The following is a 16,951-nucleotide window of genomic DNA, read 5'->3' as shown; positions in this document are numbered from 1 at the left end:
CTATTTTGAATCAATATTTCAACTCGCCACCACACTCTACGTATTTCCCACTGGTGTTTCCCAACTGCAGTCCTCAGGTTGCCCCAGCAACACACATTCACATTTTAGAGCCAGACAAGCACGCTTGATTCAATTTGTTTACTAATCCTTCGATTAGTTAAATCAGTCCAGAGCTACAACAACAATGTGTGCTGATTGAACCAAACTAAATAGTTGGAGGATGCGGGCATCGATCCCGCTACCTCTCGCATGCTAAGCGATCGCTCTACCATTTGAGCTAATCCCCCTGTGCCTCCAACAAGAAGTATGAAATCTCAATGACCGCACTGCCAAATCCCTCGTCCATAAGAAAGGATACTTTTTAACAAGTATGCTTGCTTCAGCTGTCTAAAAGTATTTTTCATGGTAGTTCAGTAAAGGTTGAAGTAGTGATAGGAGTAAGCCCAGTGGTGGAAATAGTTGTATTGTTGGGTTAGTATCCAGAGCTACAACAACAATGTGTGCTGATTGAACCAAACTAAATAGTTGGAGGATGCGGGCATCGATCCCGCTACCTCTCGCATGCTAAGCGATCGCTCTACCATTTGAGCTAATCCCCCTGTGCCTCCAACAAGAAGTATGAAATCTCAATGACCGCACTGCCAAATCCCTCGTCCATAAGAAAGGATACTTTTTAACAAGTATGCTTGCTTCAGCTGTCTAAAAGTATTTTTCATGGTAGTTCAGTAAAGGTTGAAGTAGTGATAGGAGTAAGCCCAGTGGTGGAAATAGTTGTATTGTTGGGTTAGTATCCAGAGCTACAACAACAATGTGTGCTGATTGAACCAAACTAAATAGTTGGAGGATGCGGGCATCGATCCCGCTACCTCTCGCATGCTAAGCGATCGCTCTACCATTTGAGCTAATCCCCCTGTTCATCCATCAAGAAGTATGAAATCTCAATGACCACACTGCCAAATCCCTCATCCATAAGTAAGGATACTTTTTAAAAAGTATGCTTGCTTCAGCTGTCTAAGAGTATTTTTCATGGTAGTTCAGTAAAGGTGGAAGTAGTGACTGCAGTAAGCCCAGTGGTGGAAATAGTTGTATTGTTGGGTTAGTATCCAGAGCTACAACAACAATGTGTGCTGATTGAACCAATCTAAATAGTTGGAGGATGCAGGTATCGATCCCGCTACCTCTCGCATGCAAAGCGATCGCTCTATCATTTGAGCTAATCCCCATGTGCCTCAAACAAGATGTATGAAATCTCATTGACCGCACTGCCAAATCCCTCGTCCATAAGAAAGGATACTTTTTTTAAAGTATGCTTGCTTCAGCTGTCTAAAAGTATTTTTCATGGTAGTTCAGTAAAGGTTGAAGTAGTGATAGGAGTATGCCCAGTGGTGGAAATAGTTGTATTGTTGGGTTAGTATCCAGAGCTACAACAACAATGTGTGCTGATTGAAACAAACTAAATAGTTGGACGATGCGTGCATCGATTCCGCTACCTCTCGCATGCTAAGCGAGCGCTCTTCCATTTGAGCTAATCCCCCTGTGCCTCCAACAAGAAGTATGAAATCTCAATGACCGCACTGCCAAATCCCTCGTCCATAAGAAAGGATACATTTTAACAAGTATGCTTGCTTCAGCTGTCTAAAAGTATTTTTCATGGTAGTTCAGTAAAGGTTGAAGTAGTGATAGGAGTAAGCCCAGTGGTGGAAATAGTTGTATTGTTGGGTTAGTATCCAGAGCTACAACAACAATGTGTGCTGATTGAAACAAACTAAATAGCTGGAGGATGCAGGCATCGATCCCGCTACCTCTCGCATGCTAAGCGAGCGCTCTACCATTTGAGCTAATTCCCCTGTGCCTCCAACAAGAAGTATGAAATCTCAATGACCGCACTGCCAAATCCCTCGTCCATTAGAAAGGATACTTTTTAACAAGTATGCTTGCTTCAGCTGTCTAATAGTATTTTTCATGGTAGTTCAGTAAAGGTTGAAGTAGTGATAGGAGTAAGCCCAGTGGTGGAAATAGTTGTATTGTTATCCAGAGCTACAACAACAATGTGTGCTGATTGAACCAAACTAAATAGTTGGAGGATGCGGGCATCGATCCCGCTACCTCTCGCATGCTAAGCAATCGCTCTACCATTTAAGCTAATCCCCCTGTGCATCCAACAAGAAGTATGAAATCTCAATGACCACACTGCCAAATCCCTCGTCCATAAGTAAGGATACTTTTTAAAAAGTATGCTTGCTTCAGCTGTCTAAAAGTATTTTTCATGGTAGTTCAGTAAAGGTGGAAGTAGTGACTGCAGTAAGCCCAGTGGTGGAAATAGTTGTATTGTTGGGTTAGTGAGTTTTGGGTGTATGATAGCAGAAAAACCTGCGAGTCTGGAGTTGCCCCTGCTGGCTGTCTGTGGAATAACATTAGGATCAGTTGATCGTGGGGAAATGCATGTTAGTCGCCCGAAACATGGTCACTGTTTTCCTGTCTTTTGTCGTGCTTATGCTCACTGCGTCTCAGTGGATCGCTCCAAGGCCTTTCTACTGTAAGCAGAGGAGAGGACAGCCTTCCAGTAGAATAAATAAGAGTCACAGCTCCCAACATTTACTAACAAATGAACAGCTACTAAATCAAAGATCTGTCTCATAAACTACACATGTGCCTACATGTGAAAACCAAAGGGGATTTTTGCATTACCCCAAGCGACCACATCATTTGTCCCTTTAATTGAAGTAATAATTCGGTGGTTTGGTGGGATTTCCTAAATTCCAGTGTGTTTCTGCTTGCCACAACAAAGTCAAAGAGAGAATGAACTGGCACACAGACTAAGATATTAGGACCTGTTTAGTAGCAAACAGAAGGCTGTCCATCATATCGCAAAGCCATTATGACAAGGGCTCCTCCTCCCCTGTAGGATAAATAATAATAATTATGATTTATTCTATATAGCACTTTTCATTACACACAGAATCTCAAAGTAGCTTTAAAAACTCAAATAAACTCAAGGTGATCTGGTACATAATTGGCCGATGGCTTCCAAAGCTTCAGATGATAATAATAAGATGGAGAGTGATGGAGTCTGTAGTTAGAGAGGAGTTGAGGCAGTTCACTTCAGATACTTAGCTTGCACTTGTATGTGCTAGAGAACTGTGCTACATACCAATTATTTTCAATATGTATAAATATAGAGATAGAAATATATGTATGACTCCTGCTCTTTTTGTTTTACCTTTTAATAAATCACTTAAATGGGGATCCCTCTTAATGGTTCATGAGTAATTTGGTATTGTTCGGCATGTTTAACGTTACCTGCCTAAGTACCTTAGATCGCAAGCCCATAATTAGTCAATATGGCTGACTGGCTAGCTACTAGTACTGTTAACTAGCCAGATAGCAACAAAGCATTGTTAGCTAGCTAATGTAACCATGAAGAATTGACATCTATCTTACATATTATTCGTTTTAGGTCATTTTTGTCCTGTTTAGCTATCTGGCTAGCTAAATTGTTACGATTCACATATCTAGCTGATAATTGTGACGTCAAACGTTTGCTTTGTGTATATCTTGATTCGTCTATTGTTGCCATTGTCCTGGCTGGAAGGAGGTTCAGTGAATGGGGCTGTGAAGCGTGAGGTAATACAGTAGGGGGATTGCGAGTGCTTCTTAAATGTATTGCTTTATGCATTCTCCTCACTCGCGTCCACACAAAAACGTACTCAAGAGAACGGAGTGGAGAATACAATCGGAGCATGAGTGTGGAGCATGGTAGTATGTTTGGAAAAACACCCCTAGAGTTTGAGAGCTACAAGCCCCCACTCACCCAGTAATTTTTGAACTGTCCCTAAATTATCCTATTAAAACACAACATGGGAAATACGTCATGAACTCACAACAATTGAAAGTGCAGAGTATAAAACAGTACTTAGCCTAATATATTATGAACAGCCACGATAGCGTCGTCTACTGTTTGGTCTATTTTGAATCAATATTTCAACTCGCCACCACACTCTACGTATTTCCCACTGGTGTTTCCCAACTGCAGTCCTCAGGTTGCCCCAGCAACACACATTCACATTTTAGAGCCAGACAAGCACGCTTGATTCAATTTGTTTACTAATCCTTCGATTAGTTAAATCAGTCCAGAGCTACAACAACAATGTGTGCTGATTGAACCAAACTAAATAGTTGGAGGACGCGGGCATCGATCCCGCTACCTCTCGCATGCTAAGCGAGCGCTCTACCATTTGAGCTAATCCCCCTGTGCCTCCAACAAGAAGTATGAAATCTCAATGACCGCACTGCCAAATCCCTCGTCCATAAGAAAGGATACTTTTTAACAAGTATGCTTGCGTCAGCTGTCTAAAAGTATTTTTCATGGTAGTTCAGTAAAGGTTGAAGTAGTGATAGGAGTAAGCCCAGTGGTGGAAATAGTTGTATTGTTGGGTTAGTATCCAGAGCTACAACAACAATGTGTGCTGATTGAACCAAACTAAATAGCTGGAGGATGCAGGCATCGATCCCGCTACCTCTCGCATGCTAAGCGAGCGCTCTACCATTTGAGCTAATCCCCCTGTGCCTCCAACAAGAAGTATGAAATCTCAATGACCGCACTGCCAAATCCCTCGTCCATTAGAAAGGATACTTTTTAACAAGTATGCTTGCTTCAGCTGTCTAAAAGTATTTTTCATGGTAGTTCAGTAAAGGTTGAAGTAGTGATAGGAGTAAGCCCAGTGGTGGAAATAGTTGTATTGTTGGGTTAGTATCCAGAGCTACAACAACAATGTGTGCTGATTGAACCAAACTAAATAGTTGGAGGATGCGGGCATCGATCCCGCTACCTCTCGCATGCTAAGCAAGCGCTCTACCATTTGAGCTAATCCCCCTGTGCATCCAACAAGAAGTATGAAATCTCAATGACCACACTGCCAAATCCCTCGTCCATAAGTAAGGATACTTTTTAAAAAGTATGCTTGCTTCAGCTGTCTAAAAGTATTTTTCATGGTAGTTCAGTAAAGGTGGAAGTAGTGACTGCAGTAAGCCCAGTGGTGGAAATAGTTGTATTGTTGGGTTAGTGAGTTTTGGGTGTATGATAGCAGAAAAACCTGCGAGTCTGGAGTTCCCCCTGCTGGCTGTCTGTGGAATAACATTAGGATCAGTTGATCGTGGGGAAATGCATGTTAGTCGCCCGAAACATGGTCACTGTTTTCCTGTCTTTTGTCGTGCTTATGCTCACTGCGTCTCAGTGGATCGCTCCAAGGCCTTTCTACTGTAAGCAGAGGAGAGGACAGCCTTCCAGTAGAATAAATAAGAGTCACAGCTCCCAACATTTACTAACAAATGAACAGCTACTAAATCAAAGATCTGTCTCATAAACTACACATGTGCCTACATGTGATAACCAAAGGGGATTTTTGCATTACCCCAAGCGACCACATAATTTGTCCCTTTAATTGAAGTAATAATTCGGTGGTTTGGTGGGATTTCCTAAATTCCAGTGTGTTTCTGCTTGCCACAACAAAGTCAAAAGAGAGAATGAACTGGCACACAGACTAAGATATTAGGACCTGTTTAGTAGCAAACAGAAGGCTGTCCATCATATCGCAAAGCCATTATGACAAGGGCTCCTCCTCCCCTGTAGGATAAATAATAATAATGATGATTTATTCTATATAGCACTTTTCATTACACACAGAATCTCAAAGTAGCTCAAATAAACTCAAGGTGATCTGGTACATACTTGGCCGATGGCTTCCAAAGCTTCAGATGATAATAATAAGATGGAGAGTGATGGAGTCTGTAGTTAGAGAGGAGTTGAGGCAGTTCACTTCAGATACTTAGCTTGCACTTGTATGTGCTAGAGAACTGTGCTACATACCAATTATTTTCAATATGTATAAATATAGAGATATAAATATATGTATGACTCCTGCTCTTTTTGTTTTACCTTTTAATAAATCACTTAAATGGGGATCCCTCTTAATGGTTCATGAGTAATTTGGTATTGTTCGGCATGTTTAACGTTACCTGCCTAAGTACCTTAGATCGCAAGCCCATAATTAGTCAATAGGGCTGACTGGCTAGCTACTAGTACTGTTAACTAGCCAGATAGCAACAAAGCATTGTTAGCTAGCTAATGTAACCATGAAGAATTGACATCTATCTTACATATTATTCGTTTTAGGTCATTTTTGTCCTGTTTAGCTATCTGGCTAGCTAAATTGTTACGATTCACATATCTAGCTGATAATTGTGACGTCAAACGTTTGCTTTGTGTATATCTTGATTCGTCTATTGTTGCCATTGTCCTGGCTGGAAGGAGGTTCAGTGAATGGGGCTGTGAAGCGTGAGGTAATACAGTAGGGGGAGTGCGAGTGCTTCTTAAATGTATTGCTTTATGCATTCTCCTCACTCGCGTCCACACAAAAACGTACTCAAGAGAACGGAGTGGAGAATACAATCGGAGCATGAGTGTGGAGCATGGTAGTATGTTTGGAAAAACACCCCTAGAGTTTGAGAGCTACAAGCCCCCACTCACCCAGTAATTTTTGAACTGTCCCTAAATTATCCTATTAAAACACTACATGGGAAATACGTCATGAACTCACAACAATTGAAAGTGCAGAGTATAAAACAGTACTTAGCCTAATATATTATGAACAGCCACGATAGCGTCGTCTACTGTTTGGTCTATTTTGAATCAATATTTCAACTCGCCACCACACTCTACATATTTCCCACTGGTGTTTCCCAACTGCAGTCCTCAGGTTGCCCCAGCAACACACATTCACATTTTAGAGCCAGACAAGCACGCTTGATTCAATTTGTTTACTAATCCTTCGATTAGTTAAATCAGTCCAGAGCTACAACAACAATGTGTGCTGATTGAACCAAACTAAATAGTTGGAGGATGCGGGCATCGATCCCGCTACCTCTCGCATGCTAAGCGAGCGCTCTACCATTTGAGCTAATCCCCCTGTGCCTACAACAAGAAGTATGAAATCTCAATGACCGCACTGCCAAATCCCTCGTCCATAAGAAAGGATACTTTTTAACAAGTATGCTTGCTTCAGCTGTCTAAAAGTATTTTTCATGGTAGTTCAGTAAAGGTTGAAGTAGTGATAGGAGTAAGCCCAGTGGTGGAAATAGTTGTATTGTTGGGTTAGTATCCAGAGCTACAACAACAATGTGTGCTGATTGAACCAAACTAAATAGTTGGAGGATGCGGGCATCGATCCCGCTACCTCTCGCATGCTAAGCGAGCACTCTACCATTTGAGCTAATCCCCCTGTGCATCCAACAAGAAGTATGAAATCTCAATGACCGCACTGCCAAATCCCTCGTCCATAAGTAAGGATACTTTTTAAAAAGTATGCTTGCTTCAGCTGTCTAAAAGTATTTTTCATGGTAGTTCAGTAAAGGTGGAAGTAGTGACTGCAGTAAGCCCAGTGGTGGAAATAGTTGTATTGTTGGGTTAGTGAGTTTTGGGTGTATGATAGCAGAAAAACCTGCGAGTCTGGAGTTCCCCCTGCTGGCTGTCTGTGGAATAACATTAGGATCAGTTGATCGTGGGGAAATGCATGTTAGTCGCCCGAAACATGGTCACTGTTTTCCTGTCTTTTGTCGTGCTTATGCTCACTGCGTCTCAGTGGATCGCTCCAAGGCCTTTCTACTGTAAGCAGAGGAGAGGACAGCCTTCCAGTAGAATAAATAAGAGTCACAGCTCCCAACATTTACTAACAAATGAACAGCTACTAAATCAAAGATCTGTCTCATAAACTACACATGTGCCTACATGTGATAACCAAAGGGGATTTTTGCATTACCCCAAGCGACCACATAATTTGTCCCTTTAATTGAAGTAATAATTCGGTGGTTTGGTGGGATTTCCTAAATTCCAGTGTGTTTCTGCTTGCCACAACAAAGTCAAAAGAGAGAATGAACTGGCACACAGACTAAGATATTAGGACCTGTTTAGTAGCAAACAGAAGGCTGTCCATCATATCGCAAAGCCATTATGACAAGGGCTCCTCCTCCCCTGTAGGATAAATAATAATAATGATGATTTATTCTATATAGCACTTTTCATTACACACAGAATCTCAAAGTAGCTTTAAAAACTCAAATAAACTCAAGGTGATCTGGTACATACTTGGCCGATGGCTTCCAAAGCTTCAGATGATAATAATAAGATGGAGAGTGATGGAGTCTGTAGTTAGAGAGGAGTTGAGGCAGTTCACTTCAGATACTTAGCTTGCACTTGTATGTGCTAGAGAACTGTGCTACATACCAATTATTTTCAATATGTATAAATATAGAGATATAAATATATGTATGACTCCTGCTCTTTTTGTTTTACCTTTTAATAAATCACTTAAATGGGGATCCCTCTTAATGGTTCATGAGTAATTTGGTATTGTTCGGCATGTTTAACGTTACCTGCCTAAGTACCTTAGATCGCAAGCCCATAATTAGTCAATAGGGCTGACTGGCTAGCTACTAGTACTGTTAACTAGCCAGATAGCAACAAAGCATTGTTAGCTAGCTAATGTAACCATGAAGAATTGACATCTATCTTACATATTATTCGTTTTAGGTCATTTTTGTCCTGTTTAGCTATCTGGCTAGCTAAATTGTTCCGATTCACATATCTAGCTGATAATTGTGACGTCAAACGTTTGCTTTGTGTATATCTTGATTCGTCTGTTGTTGCCATTGTCCTGGCTGGAAGGAGGTTCAGTGAATGGGGCTGTGAAGCGTGAGGTAATACAGTAGGGGGAGTGCGAGTGCTTCTTAAATGTATTGCTTTATGCATTCTCCTCACTCGCGTCCACACAAAAACGTACTCAAGAGAACGGAGTGGAGAATACAATCGGAGCATGAGTGTGGAGCATGGTAGTATGTTTGGAAAAACACCCCTAGAGTTTGAGAGCTACAAGCCCCCACTCACCCAGTAATTTTTGAACTGTCCCTAAATTATCCTATTAAAACACTACATGGGAAATACGTCATGAACTCACAACAATTGAAAGTGCAGAGTATAAAACAGTACTTAGCCTAATATATTATGAACAGCCAGGATAGCGTCGTCTACTGTTTGGTCTATTTTGAATCAATATTTCAACTCGCCACCACACTCTACATATTTCCCACTGGTGTTTCCCAACTGCAGTCCTCAGGTTGCCCCAGCAACACACATTCACATTTTAGAGCCAGACAAGCACGCTTGATTCAATTTGTTTACTAATCCTTCGATTAGTTAAATCAGTCCAGAGCTACAACAACAATGTGTGCTGATTGAACCAAACTAAATAGTTGGAGGATGCGGGCATCGATCCCGCTACCTCTCGCATGCTAAGCGAGCGCTCTACCATTTGAGCCAATCCCCCTGTGCCTCCAACAAGAAGTATGAAATCTCAATGACCGCACTGCCAAATCCCTCGTCCATAAGAAAGGATACTTTTTAACAAGTATGCTTGCTTCAGCTGTCTAAAAGTATTTTTCATGGTAGTTCAGTAAAGGTTGAAGTAGTTATAGGAGTAAGCCCAGTGGTGGAAATAGTTGTATTGTTGGGTTAGTATCCAGAGCTACAACAACAATGTGTGCTGATTGAACCAAACTAAGTAGTTGGAGGATGCGGGCATCGATCCCGCTACCTCTCGCATGCTAAGCGAGCGCTCTACCATTTGAGCTAATCCCCCTGTGCATCCAACAAGAATTATGAAATCTCAATGATCACACTGCCAAATCCCTCGTCCATAAGTAAGGATACTTTTTAAAAAGTATGCTTGCTTCAGCTGTCTAAAAGTATTCTTCATGGTAGTTCAGTAAAGGTGGAAGTAGTGACTGCAGTAAGCCCAGTGGTGAAAATAGTTGTATTGTTGGGTTAGTGAGTTTTGGGAGTATGATAGCAGAAAAACCTGCGAGTCTGGAGTTCCCCCTGCTGGCTGTCTGTGGAATAACATTAGGATCAGTTGATCGTGGGGAAATGCATGTTAGTCGCCCGAAACATGGTCACTGTTTTCCTGTCTTTTGTTGTGCTTATGCTCACTGCGTCTCAGTGGATCGCTCCAAGGCCTTTCTACTGTAAGCAGAGGAGAGGACAGCCTTCCAGTAGAATAAATAAGAGTCACAGCTCCCAACATTTACTAACAAATGAACAGCTACTAAATCAAAGATCTGTCTCATAAACTACACATGTGCCTACATGTGATAACCAAAGGGGATTTTTTGCATTACCCCAAGCGACCACATAATTTGTCCCTTTAATTGAAGTAATAATTCGGTGGTTTGGTGGGATTTCCTAAATTCCAGTGTGTTTCTGCTTGCCACAACAAAGTCAAAAGAGAGAATGAACTGGCACACAGACTAAGATATTAGGACCTGTTTAGTAGCAAACAGAAGGCTGTCCATCAAATCGCAAAGCCATTATGACAAGGGCTCCTCCTCCCCTGTAGGATAAATAATAATAATAATGATTTATTCTATATAACACTTTTCATTACACACAGAATCTCAAAGTAGCTTTAAAAACTCAAATAAACTCAAGGTGATCTGGTACATACTTGGCCGATGGCTTCCAAAGCTTCAGATGATAATAATAAGATGGAGAGTGATGGAGTCTGTAGTTAGAGAGGAGTTGAGGCAGTTCACTTCAGATACTTAGCTTGCACTTGTATGTGCTAGAGAACTGTGCTACATACCAATTATTTTCAATATGTATAAATATAGAGATATAAATATATGTATGACTCCTGCTCTTTTTGTTTTACCTTTTAATAAATCACTTAAATGGGGATCCCTCTTAATGGTTCATGAGTAATTTGGTATTGTTCGGCATGTTTAACGTTACCTGCCTAAGTACCTTAGATCGCAAGCCCATAATTAGTCAATAGGGCTGACTGGCTAGCTACTAGTACTGTTAACTAGCCAGATAGCAACAAAGCATTGTTAGCTAGCTAATGTAACCATGAAGAATTGACATCTATCTTACATATTATTCGTTTTAGGTCATTTTTGTCCTGTTTAGCTATCTGGCTAGCTAAATTGTTACGATTCACATATCTAGCTGATAATTGTGACGTCAAACGTTTGCTTTGTGTATATCTTGATTCGTCTATTGTTGCCATTGTCCTGGCTGGAAGGAGGTTCAGTGAATGGGGCTGTGAAGCGTGAGGTAATACAGTAGGGGGAGTGCGAGTGCTTCTTAAATGTATTGCTTTATGCATTCTCCTCACTCGCGTCCACACAAAAACGTACTCAAGAGAACGGAGTGGAGAATACAATCGGAGCATGAGTGTGGAGCATGGTAGTATGTTTGGAAAAACACCCCTAGAGTTTGAGAGCTACAAGCCCCCACTCACCCAGTAATTTTTGAACTGTCCCTAAATTATCCTATTAAAACACTACATGGGAAATACGTCATGAACTCACAACAATTGAAAGTGCAGAGTATAAAACAGTACTTAGCCTAATATATTATGAACAGCCACGATAGCGTCGTCTACTGTTTGGTCTATTTTGAATCAATATTTCAACTCGCCACCACACTCTACGTATTTCCCACTGGTGTTTCCCAACTGCAGTCCTCAGGTTGCCCCAGCAACACACATTCACATTTTAGAGCCAGACAAGCACGCTTGATTCAATTTGTTTACTAATCCTTCGATTAGTTAAATCAGTCCAGAGCTACAACAACAATGTGTGCTGATTGAACCAAACTAAATAGTTGGAGGATGCGGGCATCGATCCCGCTACCTATCGCATGCTAAGCAAGCGCTCTACCATTTGAGCTAATCCCCCTGTGCCTCCAACAAGAAGTATGAAATCTCAATGACCGCACTGCCAAATCCCTCGTCCATAAGAAAGGATACTTTTTAACAAGTATGCTTGCTTCAGCTGTCTAAAAGTATTTTTCATGGTAGTTCAGTAAAGGTTGAAGTAGTGATACGAGTAAGCCCAGTGGTGGAAATAGTTGTATTGTTATCCAGATCTACAACAACAATGTGTGCTGATTGAACCAAACTAAATAGTTGGAGGATGCGGGAATCGATCCCGCTACCTCTCGCATGCTAAGCGAGCGCTCTACCATTTGAGCCAATCCCCCTGTGCCTCCAACAAGAAGTATGAAATCTCAATGACCGCACTGCCAAATTCCTCGTCCATAAGAAAGGATACTTTTTAACAAGTAATGCTTGCTTCAGCTGTCTAAAAGTATTTTTCATGGTAGTTCAGTAAAGGCTGAAGTAGTTATAGGAGTAAGCCCAGTGGTGGAAATAGTTGTATTGTTGGGTTAGTATCCAGAGCTACAACAACAATGTGTGCTGATTGAACCAAACTAAGTAGTTGGAGGATGCGGGCATCGATCCCGCTACCTCTCGCATGCTAAGCGAGCGCTCTACCATTTGAGCTAATCCCCCTGTGCATCCAACAAGAAGTATGAAATCTCAATGACCACACTGCCAAATCCCTCGTCCATAAGTAAGGATACTTTTTAAAAAGTATGCTTGCTTCAGCTGTCTAAAAGTATTCTTCATGGTAGTTCAGTAAAGGTGGAAGTAGTGACTGCAGTAAGCCCAGTGGTGGAAATAGTTGTATTGTTGGGTTAGTGAGTTTTGGGTGTATGATAGCAGAAAAACCTGCGAGTCTGGAGTTCCCCCTGCTGGCTGTCTGTGGAATAACATTAGGATCAGTTGATCGTGGGGAAATGCATGTTAGTCGCCCGAAACATGGTCACTGTTTTCCTGTCTTTTGTCGTGCTTATGCTCACTGCGTCTCAGTGGATCGCTCCAAGGCCTTTCTCCTGTAAGCAGAGGAGAGGACAGCCTTCCAGTAGAATAAATAAGAGTCACAGCTCCCAACATTTACTAACAAATGAACAGCTACTAAATCAAAGATCTGTCTCATAAACTACACATGTGCCTACATGTGATAACCAAAGGGGATTTTTGCATTACCCCAAGCGACCACATAATTTGTCCCTTTAATTGAAGTAATAATTCGGTGGTTTGGTGGGATTTCCTAAATTCCAGTGTGTTTCTGCTTGCCACAACAAAGTCAAAAGAGAGAATGAACTGGCACACAGACTAAGATATTAGGACCTGTTTAGTAGCAAACAGAAGGCTGTCCATCATATCGCAAAGCCATTATGACAAGGGCTCCTCCTCCCCTGTAGGATAAATAATAATAATTATGATTTATTCTATATAACACTTTTCATTACACACAGAATCTCAAAGTAGCTTTAAAAACTCAAATAAACTCAAGGTGATCTGGTACATACTTGGCCGATGGCTTCCAAAGCTTCAGATGATAATAATAAGATGGAGAGTGATGGAGTCTGTAGTTAGAGAGGAGTTGAGGCAGTTCACTTCAGATACTTAGCTTGCACTTGTATGTGCTAGAGAACTGTGCTACATACCAATTATTTTCAATATGTATAAATATAGAGATAGAAATATATGTATGACTCCTGCTCTTTTTGTTTTACCTTTTAATAAATCACTTAAATGGGGATCCCTCTTAATGGTTCATGAGTAATTTGGTATTGTTCGGCATGTTTAACGTTACCTGCCTAAGTACCTTAGATCGCAAGCCCATAATTAGTCAATAGGGCTGACTGGCTAGCTACTAGTACTGTTAACTAGCCAGATAGCAACAAAGCATTGTTAGCTAGCTAATGTAACCATGAAGAATTGACATCTATCTTACATATTATTCGTTTTAGGTCATTTTTGTCCTGTTTAGCTATCTGGCTAGCTAAATTGTTACGATTCACATATCTAGCTGATAATTGTGACGTCAAACGTTTGCTTTGTGTATATCTTGATTCGTCTATTGTTGCCATTGTCCTGGCTGGAAGGAGGTTCAGTGAATGGGGCTGTGAAGCGTGAGGTAATACAGTAGGGGGAGTGCGAGTGCTTCTTAAATGTATTGCTTTATGCATTCTCCTCACTCGCGTCCACACAAAAACGTACTCAAGAGAACGGAGTGGAGAATACAATCGGAGCATGAGTGTGGAGTATGGTAGTATGTTTGGAAAAACACCCCTAGAGTTTGAGAGCTACAAGCCCCCACTCACCCAGTAATTTTTGAACTGTCCCTAAATTATCCTATTAAAACACTACATGGGAAATACGTCATGAACTCACAACAATTGAAAGTGCAGAGTATAAAACAGTACTTAGCCTAATATATTATGAACAGCCACGATAGCGTCGTCTACTGTTTGGTCTATTTTGAATCAATATTTCAACTCGCCACCACACTCTACATATTTCCCACTGGTGTTTCCCAACTGCAGTCCTCAGGTTGCCCCAGCAACACACATTCACATTTTAGAGCCAGACAAGCACGCTTGATTCAATTTGTTTACTAATCCTTCGATTAGTTAAATCAGTCCAGAGCTACAACAACAATGTGTGCTGATTTAACCAAACTAAATTGTTGGAGGATGCGGGCATCGATCCCGCTACCTATCGCATGCTAAGTGAGCGCTCTACCATTTGAGCTAATCCCCCTGTGCCTCCAACAAGAAGTATGAAATCTCAATGACCGCACTGCCAAATCCCTCGTCCATAAGAAAGGATACTTTTTAACAAGTATGCTTGCTTCAGCTGTCTAAAAGTATTTTTCATGGTAGTTCAGTAAAGGTTGAAGTAGTGATAGGAGTAAGCCCAGTGGTGGAAATAGTTGTATTGTTATCCAGATCTACAACAACAATGTGTGCTGATTGAACCAAACTAAATAGTTGGAGGATGCGGGAATCGATCCCGCTACCTCTCGCATGCTAAGCGAGCGCTCTACCATTTGAGCCAATCCCCCTGTGCCTCCAACAAGAAGTATGAACTCTCAATGACCGCACTGCCAAATTCCTCGTCCATAAGAAAGGATACTTTTTAACAAGTATGCTTGCTTCAGCTGTCTAAAAGTATTTTTCATGGTAGTTCAGTAAAGGCTGAAGTAGTTATAGGAGTAAGCCCAGTGGTGGAAATAGTTGTATTGTTGGGTTAGTATCCAGAGCTACAACAACAATGTGTGCTGATTGAACCAAACTAAGTAGTTGGAGGATGCGGGCATCGATCCCGCTACCTCTCGCATGCTAAGCGAGCGCTCTACCATTTGAGCTAATCCCCCTGTGCATCCAACAAGAAGTATGAAATCTCAATGACCACACTGCCAAATCCCTCGTCCATAAGTAAGGATACTTTTTAAAAAGTATGCTTGCTTCAGCTGTCTAAAAGTATTCTTCATGGTAGTTCAGTAAAGGTGGAAGTAGTGACTGCAGTAAGCCCAGTGGTGGAAATAGTTGTATTGTTGGGTTAGTGAGTTTTGGGTGTATGATAGCAGAAAAACCTGCGAGTCTGGAGTTCCCCCTGCTGGCTGTCTGTGGAATAACATTAGGATCAGTTGATCGTGGGGAAATGCATGTTAGTCGCCCGAAACATGGTCACTGTTTTCCTGTCTTTTGTCGTGCTTATGCTCACTGCGTCTCAGTGGATCGCTCCAAGGCCTTTCTACTGTAAGCAGAGGAGAGGACAGCCTTCCAGTAGAATAAATAAGAGTCACAGCTCCCAACATTTACTAACAAATGAACAGCTACTAAATCAAAGATCTGTCTCATAAACTACACATGTGCCTACATGTGATAACCAAAGGGGATTTTTGCATTACCCCAAGCGACCACATAATTTGTCCCTTTAATTGAAGTAATAATTCGGTGGTTTGGTGGGATTTCCTAAATTCCAGTGTGTTTCTGCTTGCCACAACAAAGTCAAAAGAGAGAATGAACTGGCACACAGACTAAGATATTAGGACCTGTTTAGTAGCAAACAGAAGGCTGTCCATCATATCGCAAAGCCATTATGACAAGGGCTCCTCCTCCCCTGTAGGATAAATAATAATAATTATGATTTATTCTATATAGCACTTTTCATTACACACAGAATCTCAAAGTAGCTTTAAAAACTCAAATAAACTCAAGGTGATCTGGTACATACTTGGCCGATGGCTTCCAAAGCTTCAGATGATAATAATAAGATGGAGAGTGATGGAGTCTGTAGTTAGAGAGGAGTTGAGGCAGTTCACTTCAGATACTTAGCTTGCACTTGTATGTGCTAGAGAACTGTGCTACATACCAATTATTTTCAATATGTATAAATATAGAGATAGAAATATATGTATGACTCCTGCTCTTTTTGTTTTACCTTTTAATAAATCACTTAAATGGGGATCCCTCTTAATGGTTCATGAGTAATTTGGTATTGTTCGGCATGTTTAACGTTACCTGCCTAAGTACCTTAGATCGCAAGCCCATAATTAGTCAATAGGGCTGACTGGCTAGCTACTAGTACTGTTAACTAGCCAGATAGCAACAAAGCATTGTTAGCTAGCTAATGTAACCATGAAGAATTGACATCTATCTTACATATTATTCATTTTAGGTCATTTTTGTCCTGTTTAGCTATCTGGCTAGCTAAATTGTTACGATTCACATATCTAGCTGATAATTGTGACGTCAAAGTTTGCTTTGTGTATATCTTGATTCGTCTGTTGTTGCCATTGTCCTGGCTGGAAGGAGGTTCAGTGAATGGGGCTGTGAAGCGTGAGGTAATACAGTAGGGGGAGTGCGAGTGCTTCTTAAATGTATTGCTTTATGCATTCTCCTCACTCGCGTCCACACAAAAACGTACTCAAGAGAACGGAGTGGAGAATACAATCGGAGCATGAGTGTGGAGCATGGTAGTATGTTTGGAAAAACACCCCTAGAGTTTGAGAGCTACAAGCCCCCACTCACCCAGTAATTTTTGAACTGTCCCTAAATTATCCTATTAAAACACTACATGGGAAATACGTCATGAACTCACAACAATTGAAAGTGCAGAGTATAAAACAGTACTTAGCCTAATATATTATGAACAGCCACGATAGCGTCGTCTACTGTTTGGTCTATTTTGAATCAATA

General features: G+C 41.2%; 12 non-coding genes across 12 annotated transcripts; all 12 read right to left on the bottom strand.

Moving 5' to 3' along the window:
* Positions 1–214: 214 nt before the first annotated feature.
* On the bottom strand, positions 215–287 carry trnaa-agc. The gene has a single exon. It is a non-coding gene; the product is annotated as a tRNA-Ala (tRNA).
* Positions 288–526: 239 nt separating this feature from the next.
* trnaa-agc lies at positions 527–599 on the bottom strand. Its single transcript has one exon. It is a non-coding gene; the product is annotated as a tRNA-Ala (tRNA).
* Positions 600–838: 239 nt separating this feature from the next.
* trnaa-agc lies at positions 839–911 on the bottom strand. Its single transcript has one exon. It is a non-coding gene; the product is annotated as a tRNA-Ala (tRNA).
* Positions 912–4,801: 3,890 nt separating this feature from the next.
* On the bottom strand, positions 4,802–4,874 carry trnaa-agc. The gene has a single exon. It is a non-coding gene; the product is annotated as a tRNA-Ala (tRNA).
* Positions 4,875–6,892: 2,018 nt separating this feature from the next.
* On the bottom strand, positions 6,893–6,965 carry trnaa-agc. The gene has a single exon. It is a non-coding gene; the product is annotated as a tRNA-Ala (tRNA).
* A 239-nt stretch (positions 6,966–7,204) lies between these two features.
* Positions 7,205–7,277, bottom strand: trnaa-agc. The gene has a single exon. It is a non-coding gene; the product is annotated as a tRNA-Ala (tRNA).
* Positions 7,278–9,304: 2,027 nt separating this feature from the next.
* trnaa-agc lies at positions 9,305–9,377 on the bottom strand. The gene has a single exon. It is a non-coding gene; the product is annotated as a tRNA-Ala (tRNA).
* Positions 9,378–9,616: 239 nt separating this feature from the next.
* On the bottom strand, positions 9,617–9,689 carry trnaa-agc. The gene has a single exon. It is a non-coding gene; the product is annotated as a tRNA-Ala (tRNA).
* Positions 9,690–12,021: 2,332 nt separating this feature from the next.
* trnaa-agc lies at positions 12,022–12,094 on the bottom strand. Its single transcript has one exon. It is a non-coding gene; the product is annotated as a tRNA-Ala (tRNA).
* Positions 12,095–12,334: 240 nt separating this feature from the next.
* Positions 12,335–12,407, bottom strand: trnaa-agc. The gene has a single exon. It is a non-coding gene; the product is annotated as a tRNA-Ala (tRNA).
* Positions 12,408–14,738: 2,331 nt separating this feature from the next.
* On the bottom strand, positions 14,739–14,811 carry trnaa-agc. Its single transcript has one exon. It is a non-coding gene; the product is annotated as a tRNA-Ala (tRNA).
* A 239-nt stretch (positions 14,812–15,050) lies between these two features.
* Positions 15,051–15,123, bottom strand: trnaa-agc. Its single transcript has one exon. It is a non-coding gene; the product is annotated as a tRNA-Ala (tRNA).
* Positions 15,124–16,951: the final 1,828 nt, after the last annotated feature.

This window comes from Oncorhynchus mykiss, chromosome 31 (assembly GCF_013265735.2).
Source record: "Oncorhynchus mykiss isolate Arlee chromosome 31, USDA_OmykA_1.1, whole genome shotgun sequence".
Classification (NCBI taxonomy): Eukaryota; Metazoa; Chordata; class Actinopteri; order Salmoniformes; family Salmonidae; genus Oncorhynchus; species Oncorhynchus mykiss.
The sequence above is the reverse complement of the archived record's forward strand: the minus strand, read 5'-3'. Positions and strand labels throughout refer to the sequence as shown.